Here is a 21,547-nt window from a genome sequence, read left to right on the forward strand (position 1 = left end):
AAGCAGAACACAGCGGAGTCATGCCGAGGGTTGTGAGATCAAGACTTCAGTGGAGCTCTGTCGTCTATGTCTTTAGCTACATGAGTTGGACATCCTCTTGTACACGGAAAGCAGATTGAGATCCTCTGACATGAAAAGTGCCAGATAAAAGCCATTTCTCATCCTTTCTCTTAGTGGTGGAGCTATCGCATGTAAATGAGGCAACTTGCAAGGCGAGCAGGCTCGGTGCACACCGAACGCAGATGTCTCAGAGCAGTTGAGACGTGTCCAAGTGGCTGTCAAAGGACAGCACTTCGCCAGCGCCGTGGCTTAGTTGGCTAAAGCGCCTGCCTAGTAAACAGGAGATCCTGGGTCCGATTCCCAGTGGTGCCTTTCTTCCTGTCTTACTGTACAGAATTTATCCTTACGGGCAAATCCCATGCCTTTTAATTCAGGTGAATGCAAGTGTTCGTTTCCTTTCTGGAACAACTTGTTTTGAAAGAAATCTATACAGCTTGCGAAAGATGAAACACAAATCTTGCTTATCAGTGAAGAAGAGGTACTCCCAGCACTCCAGCTAATACCAGCAAAGTTTTTTTTTCACCCTAACCCAGAGAATGGAGAAAAGCGAGGCGCCTGTGGCTCTGCAGTGTAATCAGTTCGCGAGTTCGGCGGTTAGCTGAAAGAGTGGTAAATGGAGCTCGCCCCAGCCCGTCCTTATTCTTTTAAAGAGGATAAAAAATTAACTTCGCCGCCATTACTACCAGCTTTAAAAGACTGCCATGGGCACGGAAAAAAACACACTACAGATGACTTTTCTGGAACCGAAGCAGAGATTCCTTTACGAACCAACTGATAAAGCTCAGCCAGTGAATACTGTTAACAGAATGTGAAAGCACGATCAACTTTGTAACTGCAACCATAGGAAAAACAGCAAGAAGCAGGCTCCATTCCCCATTTAAATCTGTCGTGCGAGGCATGCTTTTTGAATGCATGAAGTAAATCCCACGATCGCTTTTGAACTTGGACAAAGTACTTCCAAAAGGGGCGCTATGCGCAAAGATTTAACAAGCTCAACCCCCGCCAACGATTCGGTGTGAAGAAGCAGAACATTCAAGTTTCACAGACAGAAGCAGCACGCTAGCACAGCCAACATTAAAACGGAGGGCACACTACGATTTGCATTGACACAAAAGTGATCTGTCTGCGGAGCAGGTTTCAGACCTCTGCGTACAGCACCCTTGATGTCATTTTATTTTTACAGCAGCCGCATCCGGAAAGTTGTGTCTTTTATGTTTTATTTGAACAACAAAACTACATACAATACAAACAAGAGCACATATAACGTATCAAGAAAATCATCAGGGGCACATGCTATAATACAATTACACTTTATGAAAAACGATTACACGAGGTAAATAAAAATAAGGTCCACACAGCTTGTTCTTACATTTCGAAAGAGTCGGTAAATACCCCTTTACGTCTATTTTGAACTGTTCAAACGTAGGACTCTTCCCAGACCATTTCACTTTATATCACATTCCTAAACGAGGATGCATCTCCTGTTTTAGAACTATTTTGGGCGGTATGGCTTATACAACACACCCACAGTATTCCAATGGTGGACTGCAGATCTGTGCTATAGTTCAGTCGAATTCGAGGGATCCAGCAATCGTACTGGATTTGACTGGGATTCTGAAATGTCTCTTGCAAAAGTATTCGGGTTTACTTGAACCTTTGATAAAAAAAGGGATCTGATCTGAAACTACCCAGCTTACAATCTCTGAGGTAGTTGTCACTAAACTCGGACGTGATGTGGCACACATGTGCCGTGTGCCTTTACTTTTGTAAAAAACTGGTATCGGGGAAAGTTTCTTAATATTTCTTTTGATTAGCATGCAAGAAAATGTAATCATTACCTATGGAATTTCCCGCCAGCGTGGAGCTTGAATTCACAACCTTGAGATTCAGTGTTCAAGAGTCACAGAACAGGTCGGCCTGGTCTTCAGTTTGCCAACGATAAGCTCCGGCAGTGCTCCTCTGTAAAGCAGATTGTTCGGATCGGTTATCTGGGACGGCACTTCGATACTAAGATCGTTTGCAGCACACGCATGGTTTCCCCCCTTCACGCAAAAAACATAGACGAAGGAAGCTCTCTTGTCTTGGGCTGCTGACTCCCGGATTTAAAGCGCTCTGGGTGCCAGCTATGTCTCTAACAAGCACACTATAAAGACAGGAATTACACTTTGCTCACGTCACGCATGAAATGGCGAGGCTACTTGTTACAATATTATCTAGTCTCACCTCATATGGTGCCGATTCCTGGTTTTCATTTAAGAAAGAGCACTGCAAACAGTGCAAAACGTGTGATGAAAGAAGTCTTTTCCCCCCTTTGTCTAAAGCAGAACACAGCGGAGTCATGCCGAGGGTTGTGAGATCAAGATTTCAGTGGAACACTGTCGTCTACGTCTTTAGCTACATGAGTTGGACATCCTCTTGCACACGGAAAGCAGATTGAGATCCTCTGACATGAAAAGTGCCAGATAAAAGCCATTTCTCATCCTTTCTCTTAGTGGTGGAGCTATCGCATGTAAATGAGGCAACTTGCAAGGCGAGCAGGCTCGGTGCACACCGAACGCAGATGTCTCAGAGCAGTTGAGACGTGTCCAAGTGGCTGTCAAAGGACAGCACTTTGCCGGCGCCGTGGCTTAGTTGGCTAAAGCGCCTGTCTAGTAAACAGGAGATCCTGGGTCCGATTCCCAGCGGTGCCTTTCTTCCTGTCTTACTGTACAGAATTTATCCTTATGGTCAAATCCCATGCCTTTTAATTCAGGTGAATGCAAGTGTTCGTTTCCTTTCTGGAACAACTTGTTTTGAAAGAAATCTATACAGCTTGCGAAAGATGAAACACAAATCTTGCTTATCAGTGAAGAAGAGGTACTCCCAGCAGGCCAGCTAATACCAGCAAAGTTTTTTTTTCACCCTAACCCAGAGAATGGAGAAAAGCGAGGCGCCTGTGGCTCTGCAGTGTAATCAGTTCGCGAGTTCGGCGGTTAGCTGAAAGAGTGGTAAATGGAGCTCGCCCCAGCCCGTCCTTATTCTTTTAAAGAGGATAAAAAATTAACTTCGCCGCCATTACTACCAGCTTTAAAAGACTGCCATGGGCACGGAAAAAAACACACTACAGATGACTTTTCTGGAACCGAAGCAGAGATTCCTTTACGAACCAACTGATAAAGCTCAGCCAGTGAATACTGTTAACAGAATGTGAAAGCACGATCAACTTTGTAACTGCAACCACAGGAAAAACAGCAAGAAGCAGGCTCCATTCCCCATTTAAATCTGCCGTGCGAGGCATGGTTTTTGCACGCATGAAGTAAATCCCACGATCGCTTTTGAACTTGGACAAAGTACTTCCAAAGGAGCGCTATGCGCAAAGATTTAACAAGCTCAACCCCCGCCGACGATTTGGTGTGAAGAAGCAGAACATTCAAGTTTCACAGACAGAAGCAGCACGCCAGCACAGCCAACATTAAAACGGAGGGCACACTACGATTTGCATTGACAAAAAAGTGATCTGGGCAGACGTCGTTCCCTGCTTAACGCAAAAAGTGGCAAAGCGCTTTTGGGTTGAGAGGACGCAAGAAGGTTTTTGTTTTGTGCCTTGATGTCAAGCTGAAAAAGTATCTTTAAACACTTTGCTTAGTTTCTCGAGAGACTGCCAAAAAGCAGTACCCTCCCTTTCGTCTGAAGCCAGCTGAAAGGGGGTCTCGACAGAAGCACCTGGCAGCGGTGGGATTCAAACCCACGCCCCCGAAGAGACTAGAGCCTTAATCCAGCGCTTTAGACCACTCGGCCACACTACCCTATGTGCGCTGTCTCTTTGTCTCATTACTTGCCCGGAGGAAGCCAGGTGGGTTTTGCTCTTGTTGCCCGACTCAGTGGCGTTATGACTGTGGAACCGACTGCACCTGCTTTTTCTGAGATGCTTCCCCTCTCATGGCGAGATCTCGACTTCCTTAACACCTTTGGATAAAGATCTTCTGTGGAGCAGGTTTCAGACCTCTGTGTACAGCACCCTTGATGTCATTTTATTTTTACAGCAGCCGCATACGGAACGTTGTGTCTTTTACGTTTTATTTGAACAACAAAACTACATACAATACAAACAAGAGCACATATAACGTATCAAGAAAATCATCAAGGGCACATGCTATAATACAATTACACTTTATGAAAAACGATTACACAAAGGTATTTGGGTCTGCTTGAACCTTTAAAAAAAGTGATCTTAAACTACCCAGCTTACAATCTCTGAGTTAGTTGTCACTAAACTTGGACGTGATGTGCCACACATGTGCTGTGTGCCTTTACTTTTGTAAAAAACTGGTATCGGGAAAATTAAATTCGAAACCCAAAACAGTAACATATTTAAGAGTAAATGCCTCCTAATAGCTAGCAAGCGTTCCTAGTTAGTAAAGTTGTTTGTGTCCCTGCCTGTCACACGGGAAACCGGGTTTTGATTACCGACGGGGAGACAGCTAGTTTTTTTATGATCAGATTCCAGTCTTTAATGCTGTGTGTGAGAGTTTACGTAACTTTCCTTTTCTCACATTTTCTGACGACTATTCCGAAGGAGCGCCCTGTCAACTCCTAATACTTTTCAAAAATCTGCCTGCATGTTTGATTAGTTTTGTTTTACTTAGAAAAAGTTCAATATTGATCATAACTAAAGAAAATTATGATCAGAAACAAAAACAAAATGTTGAAGATGCAACTCGATCTTGAATCAGAGCTGGGTGACATGGGCTTCTGTTCTGATAGGGTTGTACGAGAAACAGGAGGAATCTCTTCTCTCCTATGGAGCATGAGCTGAATCAGGAATGAGACATGTCATATATCAATGCATGACCTACATCGTAAAACTAAAACTAAAATAAAAACTAACATTAAGTTATCAGAGACATCCATTTATATACAAACAAGAGACAGACAAAGCAATAATTCTACATTAACTTGTCCTGCACTGATCAGACTAATTGAAATGGTCTGATTCAGAGCCTGTGCAGCTCGTGCTAATACAACAACGCCAGTATTGAACCCTCAGCACCATACTGACTACTGAGCACAAGTACAGCTGCTCTCCAGCTTTGTTACGCACGTTTTTTTACTGCAAATGGAGCTGATCTCCAGACAGTACATTGTTAGTCGGCAGCCTCTACTAGTAATACATCGCCCCTGTCCAAAATCTCTAGGTAAAAAAAACACATTTTATACATTTGTCTGTTTAAAGATATAATCTCTTTAAAAAAGACAAAGGGTTTGTGTGTCAATTGTTTCGAATTAATTTCGAACGCAAAGAAAAGTAGTTTTCTTCCAAGAAATCACACATTTGTCGCATCCTCCATACTATACTTCTCTCTTGTAGTAGTAAAGCATTTTGATTTAAATTGAACAATATATTAAATGTTTCATCTATACACTTACGATTAACATAGGCAGCCTTGAACGGATGGCGGAAATCAAATATACAGATGGATTCAGAGTGTGCTTTCCATGTTTTGTGTAACATTTTCCTTTGATAGGGCGGAGTTGTTTTTAAAATCTGGATTAAATAAAAAGGAGTGACGTCAGTGTAAAACAGCTTTCCTTCATGGGGAACAACAGTTGTGTTCCATATTTCTAATTATTTTGGTTTCAAGATAGCAATTTAGTATGAAACATAAAAGCCAGCTGGATAAATCTGTTACACGTCATTTACAATGGTCTTTCAACTAATAGCCCGTGCAGGGATCAAACCCCAACTGTTGGTACGAGTTGCATAAGGCTCTGCAACATGCAGATGAGAAACTAACATCCGCTTCTTCATTATATACACAGTGAGCTATATTTTACCTTAGTGTCGGTATACTAAGATGTTTTGGTAACGAGGAAGGAGGGACAAAGCAAATTGGCAGAATGTGTGCTATTTTGTTGACTACAAGTCCTCACATGCCAGAGGGTCAATATTAAAAAAAAACGTAACAGTATAATCTCTTGTACTTCACAATTTAATAGTGTATGTTACATTGTGTCTCACACCTCAGTCTCAGAATTGTGAGACAAGTTTGTAATCAGGAGGGAGGGCCATAGCAATTCAGCAGAAATTGCATTCACCTTTTCCCAATGCATTCTCACATGACATTTTCTCACATGCCATGCTCAGAGGGTCATATTTTTAAAATAGTATCATAAAATGTCCTGAAGTTCAGGATTTTGACAGTCTGTTATATTGTGTCTCACCCCTTGATGTCAGAAATATGAGATTATTTTAAAATCAGGAGGGAGGGCCCTAGAAATATAGCAAACATTGCATTTACCATTTGACAATGTATTCTCTCATGCCATGTTCAGAGGGTCGTATTTAAAAAACGGTACAGTACAATGTCCTGAAGTTCAGGATTTTGATAGTCTTTTCCATTGTCTCTCACACATCTGTGTCAGAATTTTTAGACATTTTTATAACCAGGAGGTAGGTTCGATCACCCTCTGCTCATCCTCAGTTAACCATATAGTCTCATATGCCATGTTCTAAATGTTCCATTTAAAACTGCTATATTAAAATTTCTTGTAAAATGCAAGAGTTTGAGACTTTTTATGATCAGAAGGCAAGGTCGTGAAAAATATGCAGAAAGTGCCAGTGAATCTACGTTTTGCCTTTGTCTTATTTACTCGTGGTATAACATGCCAGTTTGTTTTATTGTGAGTTGTGTTTCTGAAATGTGTTTCATACAAAAATGCAATTTGGACAGTCTCTACTTACATATTCCCCTTTACTGAGGAAATGTACAGTAATACATCCGGATAAGTCTTTTTAAAAATGACTGTAGAGAGCCATCTACAGGCGAAAGACGACATAACATCACAGCAGCAGCATTTAAGATGGAACGAAAAACGCAAAGCAGCAGCTGGCGAATAAGAAGCCAACTTCAGCCTCGTTAATGCAATAGCATTAGGTGACGTGGAAAAATTTTTCTTGCTCTGAATCTTAACATTTTTATAGGAGGTGTTCTAGGACTTCTTGCCTCAGAAAAAAAAAACTGCCAGTACATCACTTATTTTTACTCCATCAATAGCAGCAGTGTTATCAGTACTGAGCCCTAAGTGTAGGTCCTATCATCATATAAAAAGTCAAAAGTATCGACTGCATTCAACTGATAAAATGTATCTTCTATGAGAGTTATATCTTTATCCAAAATAAATCGGGAACAAATTTGCACGTTTTTTGGGGGGGATCCTGAAGACTGAGACTCAAAACTTTTTTTTCCTTCTTTCCAGAAGGAAGGATTATTCAGATGCAAACATTGTCCCAAACTCAATGTACTCTCCATTGATATTCAAATCCTCAAATTCTTCATCTGAACGTTGATATTGAAATATGATATCGTACAAATTGTGGTTTTCTTTTTAAAGCAAATTTTATGCTTTAAATTAAATAAATTGTATTTATTATGAATGTGCCAGAAATTTTTCATTACTTCAGTACAGGGTTCTGTCATTTTAGATGTTATGCTGTTCCTGTCTGATTTATCAAAATGTGTCATTTAAATCTCCAGTCATTTCTATATCAGTCTGAAGGCCTTGCAGTAAAGACTGCAATTCATCCAAAAATGCCAAGTTTCCCACTGGTGATACATACAAGGAAATTCATGTATATTTTCCCCTCAAATCAACAAATTTAAAATCAAATACCTCCCTCATCTGCAGGTGGAGAGAATAATGTCAGAATAAATACAGGTTTAAAAGTCAGGAGCATTGATAGTCCTATTTTAAAATTACACTAAAATGCTCACAATATACAGTGCCTTGCGAAAGTATTCGGCCCCCTTGAACTTTTCAACCTTTTGCCACATTTCAGGCTTCAAACATAAAGATATAAATTTTTTATTTTATGTGAAGAATCACCAACAAGTGGGACACAATTGTGAAGTGGAACTTGGATTTTTGAAACTTTTTTAACTAATAAAAAAATGAAAAGTGGGGCGTGCAAAATTATTCGGCCCCTTTACTTTCAGTGCAGCAAAGTCACTCCAGAAGTTCAGCGAGGATCTCTGAATGATCCAATGTTGTCCTAAATGACTGATGGTGATAAATAGAATCCACCTGTGTGTAATCAAGTCTCTGTATAAATGCACCTGCTCTGTGATAGTCTCAAGGTTCTGTTGAAAGCGCAGAGAGCATCATGAAGACCAAGGAACACACCAGGCAGGTCCGTAATACTGTTGTGGAGAAGTTTAAAGCTGGATTTGGATACAAAAAGATTTCCCAAGCTTCAAACATCCCAAGGAGCACTGTGCAAGCGATCATCTTGAAATGGAAGGAGTATCAGACCACTGCAAATCTACCAAGACCTGGCCGTCCCTCTAAACTTTCAGCTCAGACAAGGAGAAGACTGATCAGAGATGCAGCCAAGAGGCCCATGATCACTCTGGATGAACTGCAGAGAACTACAGCTGAGGTGGGAGAGTCTGTCCATAGGACAACAATCAGTCTTACACTGCACAAATCTGGCCTTTATGGAAGAGTGGCAAGAAAAAAAGCCATTTCTCAAAGATATCCATAAAAAGTCTCGTCTAAAGTTTGCCACAAGCCACCTGGGAGACACCCCAAACATGTGGAAGAAGGTGCTCTGGTCAGATGAAACCAAAATCGAACTTTTTGGCCACAATGCAAAACGATATGTTTGGCGTAAAAGCAACACAGCTCATCACCCTCAACACACCATCCCCACTGTCAAACATGGTGGTGGCAACATCATGGTTTGGGCCTGCTTTTCTTCAGCAGGGACAGGGAAGATGGTTAAAATTGAGGGGAAGATGGATGCAGCCAAATACAGGACCATTCTGGATGAAAACCTGTTGGAGTCTGCAAAAGACCTGAAACTGGGACGGAGATTTATCTTCCAACAAGACAATGATCCCAAACATACAGCAAAATCTACAAAGGAATGGTTCACAAATAAACGTATCCAGGTGTTTGAATGGCCAAGTCAAAGTCCAGACCTGAATCCAATCGAGAATCTGTGGAAAGAGCTGAAAACTGCTGTTCACAAACGCTCTCCATCCAACCTCACTGAGCTCGAGCTGTTTTGCAAGGAAGAATGGGCAAGATTTCAGTCCCTCGATGTGCAAAACTGATAGAGACATACCCCAAGCGACTTGCAGCTGTAATCGCAGCAAAAGGTGGCTCTACAAAGTATTAACGCAAGGGGGCCGAATAATTTTGCACGCCCCACTTTTCATTTTTTTATTAGTTAAAAAAGTTTCAAAAATCCAATAGATTTCGTTCCACTTCACAATTGTGTCCCACTTGTTGGTGATTCTTCACATAAAATAAAAAATTTATATCTTTATGTTTGAAGCCTGAAATGTGGCAAAAGGTTGAAAAGTTCAAGGGGGCCGAATACTTTCGCAAGGCACTGTATGTTTCAAGGTTTATATTATGCATTTCATACGGTCAAATTACTTTTGAGCAACTAATAAGAACCGCGAAACGATATGCGTTTTCGTTTCGTTTTGTGCTGGGACCCGTGGATTGATTAGAGATATCAAGTACATACAAGTCATTTTTTAAATGTTGTAGTTTGTCTTGAAAAAATGTTACGAGTACATCATCTATCAACAATTACACAGGTTATGTTTCCATATTGCGGATTTTGGTTACGTAATATTATTTTCTAGATTTCACGTTGTGAATATGATGGGATGTCTGATGGGATGTTTCTAAAAATCCATCCTCTGTAAAACATCTTCTCTAGTTGTCCTGCATATGTATTCGCTAATGAAGCTGTGTGTTCTGAGCCTGGATCTCTACATTTCTGTATGAACCAGCTTAGAGGGCTAAAGACAGCTTGTGTTTAAATTGAGTGTAAGGCAATTTATGCTTCTAAAGTCATGGTCAGCATTTATTTTTGTACTGTGCTGTAAACTTGTTCTGTGCTAAGTCACATTATTTTATAGCGTTTTTATAGCGTTATCAAATACGGTGTTACTGTAGTTTACCGAGTCCCATGTCACATGGTCTGTGATTGAAACCTGTAAAACCGGTTTAATTCGTCACAGCCAGCACTCTTTAGGTGTGAGGGTCTTCTGCTCAGAATGAAACGCTAAAATGTTTGTGTATATTCTAATGGTAGTGGGGGCAGGGTGTGTGGGAACAGGTTTGGTTGAAATTGCATTGGAGATCTATGTTCTTCACACCTGAAACATTTTCTCTGAAAGCATTTTCTTCGCAGTTTAACCGATCTTGTTACAGCATGTTACAGTTTACTATTATTAACCATATTAATTTTAAGTGCTTAATGTAAAATCTTGTAAAAATATATTTTCATTGTTCAAATATACATTAAGTCTGACTATCATATAATAAGTTAAATACAAAACTAAAGAAAAAATAGGGTTAAATATAATTCAAAATATTTTGCTAACAATGTTAACTGTTTATGAATAATAAAATGTATTAACTAAGGAGTAGGATGGCACAGTTGTTAGTATGTTTTTTGTTTTGTTTCTTTTTCATAAATACAACAGTAGTACCTGATGTCTCAGTGGCTTTCAAAATTAAATTATGCATGCAAACCTGTGAACTAGAAAGATAACCAAGATATCCATCCATTATATTCCATAATATCCATGAAATATATGGCGCTGAAATATGTGTGACACAGTGGTGGCCTGACACGGTGAGGTGCCCTGGCAGCTGTATGATGCAGTGGTGGCCTGGCACAGTGAGGTGCGCTGGCAGCTGTGTGATGCAGTGGTGGCCTGGCACGGTGAGGTGCGCTGGCAGCTGTGTGATGCAGTGGTGGCCTGGCACGGTGAGGTGCGCTGGCAGCTGTGTGGTGTGACGCAGTGGTGGCCTGGCACGGTGAAGTGCGATGGCAGCTGTGTGTTGTGACGCAGTGGTGGTCTGGCACGGTGAGGTGCGCTGGCAGCTGTGTGATGCAGTGGTGGCCTGGCACGGTGAGGTGCGCTGGCAGCTGTGTGGTGTGACGCAGTGGTGCCCTGGCACGGTGAGGTGCGCTGGCAGCTGTGTGATGCAGTGGTGGCCTGGCACGGTGAGGTGCGCTGGCAGCTGTGTGATGCAGTGGTGGCCTGGCACGGTGAGGTGCGCTGGCAGCTGTGTGGTGTGACGCAGTGGTGGAAATGTTCACCATGTTTCACCATGCTGAAAATGTTTGTACCAGACTTTTTTGAGGCCTGTTTAATTGTGTCTGAAGTCTGATGTTGTAAATTTTATTGTTAAAAAGATCCATGAAAATGTCACTACTGAAGTTAGCTGGTACTGTTGGTATTGTAAGTGGCAAGTAGAGCTCATATTTTAGATTTTGTGTAGTTGCTAGCTGAACTGTGTGTTGGATGCACATGAATATATTCATTATATGCCAGCGCACCTCACCGTGCCAGGCCACTACTGCGTCACATAGCTGCAAGCGCACCTCACCGTGCCAGGCCACCACTGCATCACACAGCTGCCAGCGCACCTCACCGTGCCAGGCCACCACTGCGTCACAACACACAGCTGCCAGTGCACCTCTACATACCCGACCACCACTGCATCACACAGCTGCCAGCGCACCTCACCGTGCCAGGCCACCACTGCATCACAACACACAGCTGCCAGTGCACCTCTACATACCCGACCACCACTGCATCACACAGCTGCCAGCGCACCTCACCGTGCCAGGCCACCACTGCATCACAACACACAGCTGCCAGTGCACCTCTACATACCCGACCACCACTGCATCACACAGCTGCCAGCGCACCTCACCGTGCCAGGCCACCACAGCGTCAGAGATTAAATAAAACCTCACTCGCACCAAACAAATTTATATTTCTAAATATCACAACATGATCGGATTTAAGTCATTTTAATAACAATGAATAGTCACCTAGGCATTACAATATAAACATTTATATTGATTTAAATAACGTTTTGATTTAAATCGCAAATGCGGGTTTAAATATATGTGTTTTTTGATTCACAATCAGACAAATGCCACATAAATTGATATCTTTGTCTTCTAAGTATCTTAATAAACTTTCAGCATAGCTTTCTCCCCGTTTAGATTTATTTTGGGATCAAAAGTGGAAAGATTAGATTGTAATCGTTTTTATTTTTTAAATACATTTTAGAAAAGTGTAATCTATACTAAAAAGCTGTACACCACCTGCTATAAAGATACATATTGTAATACTTTCGGGTTCGGATAGGACAGACACAAGAACTCAGACTTGCGGAGTTAAAGCAAAATAAAGCCTTGATTTTATATATCACCTTTAAAAGTGGCATCTCAAAGCAAAGTAAATACCCAACACTGATTGTACCCATCTGTCATGCTAATAAAGCAGCTTGAATTAAATTGAGAGGGGGGGGGTATATTTGCTTTGTGTATAAAGTACATTGTGAATGTTTTCACAGCCTTCACTTTGTCGTTTTTATGCCATTTTTTGACCACGCACGAATATTCCTATGTCCGTATCTTCGCAAGGGAATCAGTGTGAATTTTAATACTAATTAAATGACCGCGGGCACTTTCCACCCCCTCTACATTCTCAGAGTAGAACAGACTAATCTTCTAATGAAAGACGGTCCACCCCCCACGGACAGGAAAAGTGCCCACAGGCACTTAAACTTAATATGGTCAGTAACAGTAAACAGTAACATGGTCAGAAGGAGCACGTACAAACGTTTCCGAAATAACCACATGTAAGACTCTGATGCTTAAAATGTTTAGGGAGAAAGTGGAATACTGGTGTGTATTTTTTCTTTAAACTACCAATACCAGCCATATACAGTCTGTAACGTAGGGATTTCTATATGTCTTTATTTAGTGGTTACATTAGTGACAAAGGCTAAACTTTTAGCTTCAGTAACGTGTACATATCTACCCTTTTTATAAAACGACTTGGTTGAAAACTGTTCCAGAGCCACTGTTGTTTCATCAGTGAAAAGTACATCATGAAATGCCTCTCCCTGTTCAATCCACTGGAAAAAAGAAAAGGAGCATAAAGCTTCTGATGGTCATAAACGATATTCATTTAGGAGCAGCATCAGAGGTATGTTTTTAACTGCACTGCATTGGAGAGAATACCATAGTGTGTTTTTTTTTTTTACTCCCTGGCGGAAACTGGCTTCCAGAAGAATCAGTATGGCTCAGAGATTAAATAAAACTTCACAGACATTAACGAAGAGCATAACGCGTGTACTGTATACACTGCAAGTACAACCCCCCTCTCTGCAGGAGTGCTGGCTGTGACGAATTGAACCGGTTTCACGGGTAGGAGGCGAGATTTCCAGCGAAAGACACCTCCCCCCCTCAAAAACCCAGTAAGTACAGTACTTACTAGTTAAAGGCTAGGCTCCCGACTACGGTGAAAGGAACCCTTCTTTTATTAGAAGACAATGAACATATTTTAGCCCTGAATGAATTAATAGCAAACATGGTTTACATAAAAGACATTTTTCCAAGAAAGTTTAGCCTTTGTCACTAATGAAACCACTAAATAAAGACATAAATATAAAAATCTTAAGATTTTTAAAATACATGACTTTGCTAAAATTTATTTGAAAATAAAAACAATTACAACCGCCAGGGGAGAGAGAGAACAGGGGAGGGATGTTGGTTTTGCATAAGGGGCGGGGCTATGGAAATTAGGTCTGTTTGGGAATGTGTAGTTACATGTTCTGGCTGTTTGTGAATTATCGTTGTTGAGTATGGAGTGTTGAGGTATTGATTTTGTGTAATGCTTTATGTTGAAAATTGAGGTGGATTTTGTTTATGATAAAGAGGATAAACTGGGATGGGAGGAGGGTTTGGTTTTGCATAAGGGGCGGGATTATGATAATTGGTGGAATTTGCGAGAGTAAAATGGTTTGATATATTTGATTTTGTATTGTGGTTGTTATCTATGTTTTTGGTTGGTATTATGTTTATATGGTTGTTTTTGTTGGTTGGTTGTTATTATGGTTATTAATAATACGATCTATAGTTGAAATCTGAGCCTAAATAAAAAGAAAAAGCAAGTGATTAGGTTTATGAGCAATCTAATTACTTATTCGTTTAAAACGCTATATAAAATAAAGTTTATGATTAATTTGCTGGACAGAGCGGTGAACATTATTATGCATAAGACAAAGATAACGATCCTGATCAGTTTAGAAATCTGTGTACGCTGTAAGGTTTTAACTTCTTAAACTTTTAAAATACACGTTTTGAATAGAAAGAAATCCTCTTCCTGGTACAGTATGTATAGCAAACCAGCACGTCTTTTTTCTCCAATCAGAGGGGTGTCAGATGGTGTCAGCCAATCACCATTCTGAAGCCCTACCATAATCTCTGGTATGGGGAGACCCCAGAATTCTGTCCCATAGTTTAGACAGATGATAGATACTTTTATTGATCCCGTGAGGGGAATAAAGTAAATCATTTTCATTTTAGGAAATTATTAAACACTCGGTTAAAAGCAAAGGAGATTGTCTGTTATAGTGGACATAAAAACAAGAGTTCGCTGGCATTATATCCTGGAAGACACAGACCGGCGCCAGACCGGTAAATGCTTGATGAACTAGGGATTGGACAGTTTCCAAGCGCTTGTACAATCAATGGAAATGTTCAAATAAATGTGCAAAAGAAATAAACAAAATAATCATTTATTTCTTTATCATATTGGGTAGCTAATGTCCTCTCTCTGCTAGTTAGTGGCTGTGTTTCTGCGTTGGGTAGCAACGGGTGACTGTTCTCAGGCGGAAGATGTAAACAGCTTAATGTTCGTGTTAAATAATTTTTTTAAATTAAAATTCATTCTATACAGCAATCGCATATTTGGGTACCGTTTCATAAAACTTTCATGCTTAAAATGTTTAGGGAGAAATGGAAGACTGGTGTGTATTTTTTCTTTAAACTACCAAGACCAGCCATACACAGTACAGTTTACATACATACAGTAATGTTTATGTTCCTAAATTAATATCGTTTATGACCTTCAGATGCGTTATGCTCCTCTTCTTTTTATGCTCAGCTACTAAAATTTCCCTTTAGTGGTAAAATCCATATAAATATTCAAAACTAAGCGGATTAAAATGTGCACAGTAAAGACATTAAATGGTTAAATCTTTGCACTACCAACCAATGCACCACGAGTGCCCCTGTCGGTCATTTTGGCCAGCCAATCACTTGCCCTGCGGTGCCCTCCGGTGCCCCGCGGTGGCTTGTGGGTAGGTTACTGTACCGCGGGTTTTTACCGCGCATTTTGAATGGCTGCATCTGTATCTGATCTCCTCCATGAGGACTCCTTCACCGTCCTGACTCTCCCCTGTGTCTCTGATCCGGTCTCTGTCTGTCTGTGGCTCTTCTGTGAGTTTGACCTTGAGAGATCTGTAATGCGGAGTTCTCACTGGAGCAGTCCGATATGATGGTCAATAAAAGGTCCAGCAAAGTCAAAGCTGGTCGCCTGTATTCATGAAGTTTGTGGGTTTTAATGGATCCGGCCTGAGCAAGCCTGGTTCAGTTAGCAAACGGGCGGCCCACGATCGGCTTTCAACTCATTTCACAACTGCGGTCTCTCACCCTGTGTTTTGGGTTGTTTCAGAACGCCTGGAGAAAACGGACTCCGACTACTGCCTGGCGCAAACCCCACTCCCAGCCGGTAACGGTGAGATCCGAAGACCTTTTAGAACAGGACTTGTAAATATTCCCATTCCATCGTCGTCAGAAGTATGAAGTGGCTCTGCGGGTTTTTTTAAAAAACCCAGCGACGCCGAATTGTCTTCACCCGCAGCAGAGCAGGTCAAGGTTTATCCCTGCGCTGGAAGGACAGGAAAAGAGACGCGGCATTTCGGCCGCGGAGCCTCCTTCGGGCGCATGAAGCCGGAAAAGACCACAGTCGAAATGTCGCGTCTCTTTCCCCTCTCTCTCGGCCGCGTGGAACGATCCCGAACCTGCTGCCTCTGCGGCCTGCGGGTGGCAGACACGGCCCCCTCCCTGACCGTTATCTCTACCTGCCGCGCGTCTTCAGCGACGATTCCCTGACCGTTATCTCTCTCTTTCAGGAACCGCAGCACGGCAGGAATGCCATTACTCCGTGATCCAGGATCCCGGGCCCGCGGGCGGAAGTAGGTTTTGCCTTCTCGCATGTAAGGGCTCGCAGGGCTCAAACGGCAGCGGCGGGGGGCGGCGAGACGCCTGTGGTGCGCGGGCTTGCTAGGTCAGTGCGAGGTGAAGTCGGGGCAGAGCCCCTGGACCACAGCCCCACCACCGGGAGCTCTGCTAAGTGGTGGGTTGGGCAATCATTACTGGATACGAGTGTCAAGTGTCGACACGAGTGTGAGCAGCGTCGTTTCGAGTGTGAACGGTGTCGACACGAGTCCTGTTGTTCAGTACAGTGTCAATACGAGAGTGAACAGTGAGTCCTGTTGGTCAGTACAGTGTCAATACGAATGCGAACAGTGTCGACACGAGTGTGAACAGTGAGTCCTGTTGATCAATAAAGTATCAATAGAAGTGTGAACGGTGAGTCCTCTTATCTGTACAGTGTCAATACGAGTGTGAACAATGAGTCCTGTTGTTCAGCAAAGTGTCAATACGAGTGTGAACGGTGAGTCCTGTTGATCAAAAAAGTATCAATATGAGTGTGAACAGTGAGTCCTGTTGTTCAGTACAGTGTCAATACGAGTGTGGACAGTGAGTCTGGTTCTGTACAGTGTCAATACGAGTGTGAACAGTGAGTCCGGTTCTGTACAGTGTTAACTCATTGAATTCCTTCTTGCTCTGCACAGTGTTAACGGGTGAGAACACGTGTTTTATTCTTTGCAGAATTAAAACAGACAGATACTGCTGTTGAATACTCCACAGTCAACAAACCCCGAGCCGCACAAAGTGAGGATCTTTTACTTCTATCTATTAAACTAGCAGAAATAAAACATCACGATATCTTCTTGCTGCTCTGTCCAGTTTTAACACAAGTGTGAACATTTGTAATAATAGTGAGTCCTGCTGTTGTGTACAGCGTGAATACAAGCGTGAACAGTGAGTCCTGTCGTCTGTACAGTGTCAATACGCCTGTGAACAGTGAGTCCTGTTGTCTGTACAGTGTCAATACGAGTGTGAACAGTGAGCCCTGTTGTTCAGTATGGTGTTAATGTAAGTCTTATCCTGTATAGTATAAGTTAACATAAGTATTGACCCGTATCCTGTTCTCTACAGACATCACACTACCCAACAGTGATGTGGAGTACGCCACCGTCAACAAACCGAGAGCAGCACAAAGTGAGGACTTTTTTAACTCTTTACCACAGTATAAAACCCACAGGAGTAATGAGAATGACACTAAAAACAACAACACTGATAGTGAACAAAAGATTTTGAGCAATACACATTCTAGTCAGATTTAAATACCCACAGACCTGACCGTTGGAAGTTGTAAAAAAATGCAAATTATTTTTTTTCTGCGTGCAGGTTTTCTAAGAACTGAAGAAAGGTTAAAAACGAGAGAACGCCATTCGGTTTTTCAAGCCTGTCTGGTAGTTAGTGATTAATTGGACCCATGATTTCATCCTCCTGTATCTGCAGAGAAGCCAGGGTATCGGCATCAACAACAAGGCTGGGCAGCTTGTTCCCCACCCGCCTCTGTGTAAAGACGCGTCACCCATTCTTGGTTTTATTTTCACCTTTCACTATACGTGAAGAATTCCAAAAGGTGCACAAATGCTCTGGAGCTATTCTGTGGTTCGGCGATGTCTCTGGAGCCTTTTGTCACAGTGTGCAACTTCCCCGTGTGTCTCCCCGAACACAGGGTCTGACTGAAGGGGCACTGACCTGCAGGAATGGGAGGAGACCGAGCTGGGACGGTTCTGCCACGTCAGCGAAACTCTGGACCCCGACTTCATCTGCCAAAGAAACAGCAGCGTCAATTAACTCAGCCAGCGAGTTCAACTGTCGCCTCCCTTCTCTCCATCTCTGTGTGTCCCATCTCTTCATAACCCGTCTCCTATCAATCCTACTGTGTTTCATTTACTCTTCCTCACTCTGTCTCCTGTCCGGTTGTCTGCACTTAAAACTGAGGTATTTCCTGTGATTTCCTCTCTCTCGCTGTGTCTCCTGTCCTGTGGGTTTGTTACTGAGGGATTCTCTGTGATCTCTTCTCTCTCGCTGTGTCTCCTGTCCTGTGGGTTTGTTACTGAGGGATTCTCTGTGATCTCCTCTCTCTCGCTGTGTCTCCTGTCCTGTGTGTTTGTTACTGAGGGATTCTCTGTGATCTCCTCTCTCTCGCTGTGTCTCCTGTCCTGTGTGTTAGTATGTTTGTTACTGAGGTATTTCCTGTGATCTCCTCTCTCTCACTGTGTCTCCTGTTCTTCAGTGTTTTAATCCTCTTAAATAATTTAGCTCATTCCTCTCTCACTCACTGCGACTCCTATCCATTCTGTGTTCAGTTCCTCTGACTTGCCTCTTGCATCAGCGCTAGCAATATCATGCATCTATTTAATTAAAAATTATTGATCTGTCACCTTGATAGTTCGATCTCGGCTACAGTTAGCATAGATGGCACAATTAAAAGGACGATGAGCTCAACATCTGTGCGCGTCTAATTAACTGAACCGTACAGAACATCGTGCCTCAGCTAGTCTCTCGCTGGCGGGGTCGCCCATCGGCGAGACCACGTCTCCAGGAAATTCTGCGGACTGGACACTGCGGGAGGGTTGGGCTGTGTTTCCACACGAACGCCGGAAATCACTCAGGATCTCCAGAGAGACTCCTGTAGCCTTACAGCATCACAGTCACAGGCCTCAGCATTGCAACTGTATAATATCAAACGCCCAGACACCCCGAGGTGAGGCCGACCAGTCTGAAGTATTACCTGTAAACACCAGGCACACTGGAACCTGACTTCATCGTCCACTTAGCGCAGAGGTGGGGCGGACAGTCAGTTTTCTGGGGAGAAAAAAAACAACACCAGGAATTTAGCATACTGAAAGGATCATGGAGTGATGATCTGGCTGAACCCGCTTGGCTGAGGGCTCCTGGCCAGAGGACGAGGAGGCTGGGACCCCCCCTGCACAGCGAGGAGGAGTGACCAGGGGGGGCAGCTACACAGGTGGAGACGGGGTGGGAGAGGGACGCGTGGGAGAGAGGGGGATCACGTGCAGTATTGACAGTGTTTCAGGAGAGGAGTCAGGAGTGATTGCTAAAATATCGACAGCCGAGTCTGACCGAACTAGGGTGTGGCCATCCCTCTCGAACTTTCATCACAAACTCCTGTCTTCCTGCGGTGTCTCTGAGCAAGCTACCATTTTTCACTGGCTAATAAGAGGTGGAAGAGGTGTTAGTGGGACAGCAGGGGGGCGCTCACCCTGCGGTCTGATACCCCAGTATAGTGACAGGGGACACCATACTGTAAACAGGCGCCATCCTTCGGATGAGACGTAAAACCGAGGTCCTGACTCTCTGTGGTCATTAAAAATCCCAGGGCGTCTCTCGAAAAGAGTAGGGGTGTAACCCAGGCGTCCTGGACAAATTTCCCATTGGCCCTTACCAATCATGGCCTCCTAATAACCCCCCTCTCCGAACTGGCTTCATCCCTCTGCTCTTCTCCCCACTGAGAGCTGGTGTGTGGGGAGCGTTCTGGCGCACTATGGCTGCCGTCGCATCATCCAGGTGGGGGCTGTACATTGGTGGCGGTAGTGGGATTCCCCATTCCCTATGCAGCGCTTTGAGTGGAGTGTGCAGAAAAGCGCTATATAAGTGTAAACAATTATTAATAAAGCCCCTCAGTAGTTGAGATCTCTGTTATATCCATCTAGAAACATGCAATCAGCATGTTATTGATGAAGCAATAGTCACAACATTATTCCACACCTCTAACCCTGCACTAGGGGGCGTGCTTCTGGCTCGGGCCAGGGTGAGAGGCGGGTTATGATGACAGTCATGCTTTCTACACCTTATACTGAGCTCAGAAATGGACCGAGCGGACATCTCATGAGCAGATCCCTCTGCGTATAAGAAAGGCAACTTGTCTAGGCAAAAATACCACAGATTCACATCCGAAATATGATAAAAAGGCAAAAACCCCACACTTGGAATGCAAACGTACCCTAAAAAGGAAACACGGTTTTAAAACCAACTTGATTTTCCCCTGGAGAAACCTTTTTATGGACACATAAAATTACTATTACACATGTATAACTAAATATAAAGATAAAACTTAATATAAGAAGTCATGACGTATCACACATGACGAAGTCTGGTCCAGAAAAAACAGTTTACACTGACCCACCTTTATTTACCCTGGTCACTCACTTCTATTAACTGTTTTAATAAGGGTAACAAATGAATATTTGTTTTAATTTGGGATCTACATCTGGGAGCCCTGAAATGTTGGCCAGAGGGCAGAAGCTGATATTCAGACGTGAGAATATATTAAAAACAAGGATCTGATGTTGTTTTTCACCTGTCTAATCAAAGCTTGTTCAAAAATTATCTGATTATAGGACACATAAGTTTATAATCATACTCATTCCACTTTTTAACCCCGTATATATGCACAATATGAAACGTATATACACTAAATCTCACGTGTGACTCCCATAAAATACATTTCTTTACGAAAATTAGGAACACTTATTACAATTATCAACCCCCCATGACGAGGCAATATTTCATACCTTTGTTTCTTTGTGGGTTCAAAGTTCTGTCCTGTCGTTTCACACGTAATGTTTTGGTAGTTATCTCAATTTTCCTTTGCAACTATCTCCAAGATTATCATCAACTTTTTGTAAAACGCTATGCACAACTGATATTTAAAGAAAGTCCTGTACCAAAACGTCTTCGTAGGGAAAGACAACTTTTTTTTCCTTACGTTAGTTGCTACACGCTTACTCATAAAATCCATTCACCGCCTTTAAAAAAAAAGTTTCGTTTTTTATTGTGGTTCACTGACATTTCTGTCACAATTCTGAGGGACCCCAAATAAAATTCACTTGCCGGTATAAAGACGCCGGCGAGGTTAAGACAGGTATCGAGCCACCTGCGTATCTAACGGACGTTTAAAATAAAAAAAATGGCGTGTAATGTTGCGAAGGGCTACTGTTTTTTTATAGTTTGTCGACTGTAAGGGACGTGGGCCGCGACAGAAATACTGGTCGGGGTGGGAAAAGATTTATTGATGGTTTATTGTACCGCAACGGTCACAATTGACTCACCAGCAAAGATGGCGCCGAGGCCACATCGACTCCCTCCCGCCCTGTCTCGCACCGAAGCTCGAGCTGCGGAGCGCGACGCCGAACCGCCGGTCCGCGGGCGCGGGCGCCGGACATAGACGTCTTAACCCCTTCCGAGTCGCAGGAATTATAGATCACTGTAGTTTCTTCTAGACCCGGGTTAGGGACAGTGTGCCCTCCGTGAGAGTCTTCTGAGGAAGCCAGTGTCTCATGGGTGTCCAGGCTGGGTATCATCTGTCCATCACAGGACACACAGACATACACACTCACACACCCTGGACAGGACACCAGTCCATCACAGGACACACACACA

At 42.8% G+C, this 21,547-nt stretch overlaps 1 long non-coding RNA gene and 2 other non-coding genes across 3 annotated transcripts; 1 reads left to right on the forward strand and 2 right to left on the reverse strand.

Annotated features, from left to right (window-relative positions):
* The first annotated feature begins 2,676 nt into the window (after positions 1-2,676).
* trnat-agu (transfer RNA threonine (anticodon AGU)) lies at positions 2,677-2,750 on the forward strand. Its single transcript has one exon. It is a non-coding gene; the product is annotated as a tRNA-Thr (tRNA).
* A 1,013-nt stretch (positions 2,751-3,763) lies between these two features.
* On the reverse strand, positions 3,764-3,845 carry trnal-aag (transfer RNA leucine (anticodon AAG)). Its single transcript has one exon. It is a non-coding gene; the product is annotated as a tRNA-Leu (tRNA).
* A 13,994-nt stretch (positions 3,846-17,839) lies between these two features.
* LOC148663034 (uncharacterized) lies at positions 17,840-21,261 on the reverse strand. The gene is made up of 3 exons (XR_015937129.1): positions 21,217-21,261; positions 18,876-18,949; positions 17,840-17,907 (listed from the first exon to the last, which is right to left on the reverse strand). It is a non-coding gene; the product is annotated as an uncharacterized LOC148663034 (long non-coding RNA).
* Between the last annotated feature and the right edge of the window lie 286 nt (positions 21,262-21,547).

This window comes from Lepisosteus platostomus, chromosome 5 (assembly GCF_059453375.1).
Source record: "Lepisosteus platostomus isolate fLepPlt1 chromosome 5, fLepPlt1.hap1, whole genome shotgun sequence".
In the NCBI taxonomy this organism is placed as follows: domain Eukaryota; kingdom Metazoa; phylum Chordata; class Actinopteri; order Semionotiformes; family Lepisosteidae; genus Lepisosteus; species Lepisosteus platostomus.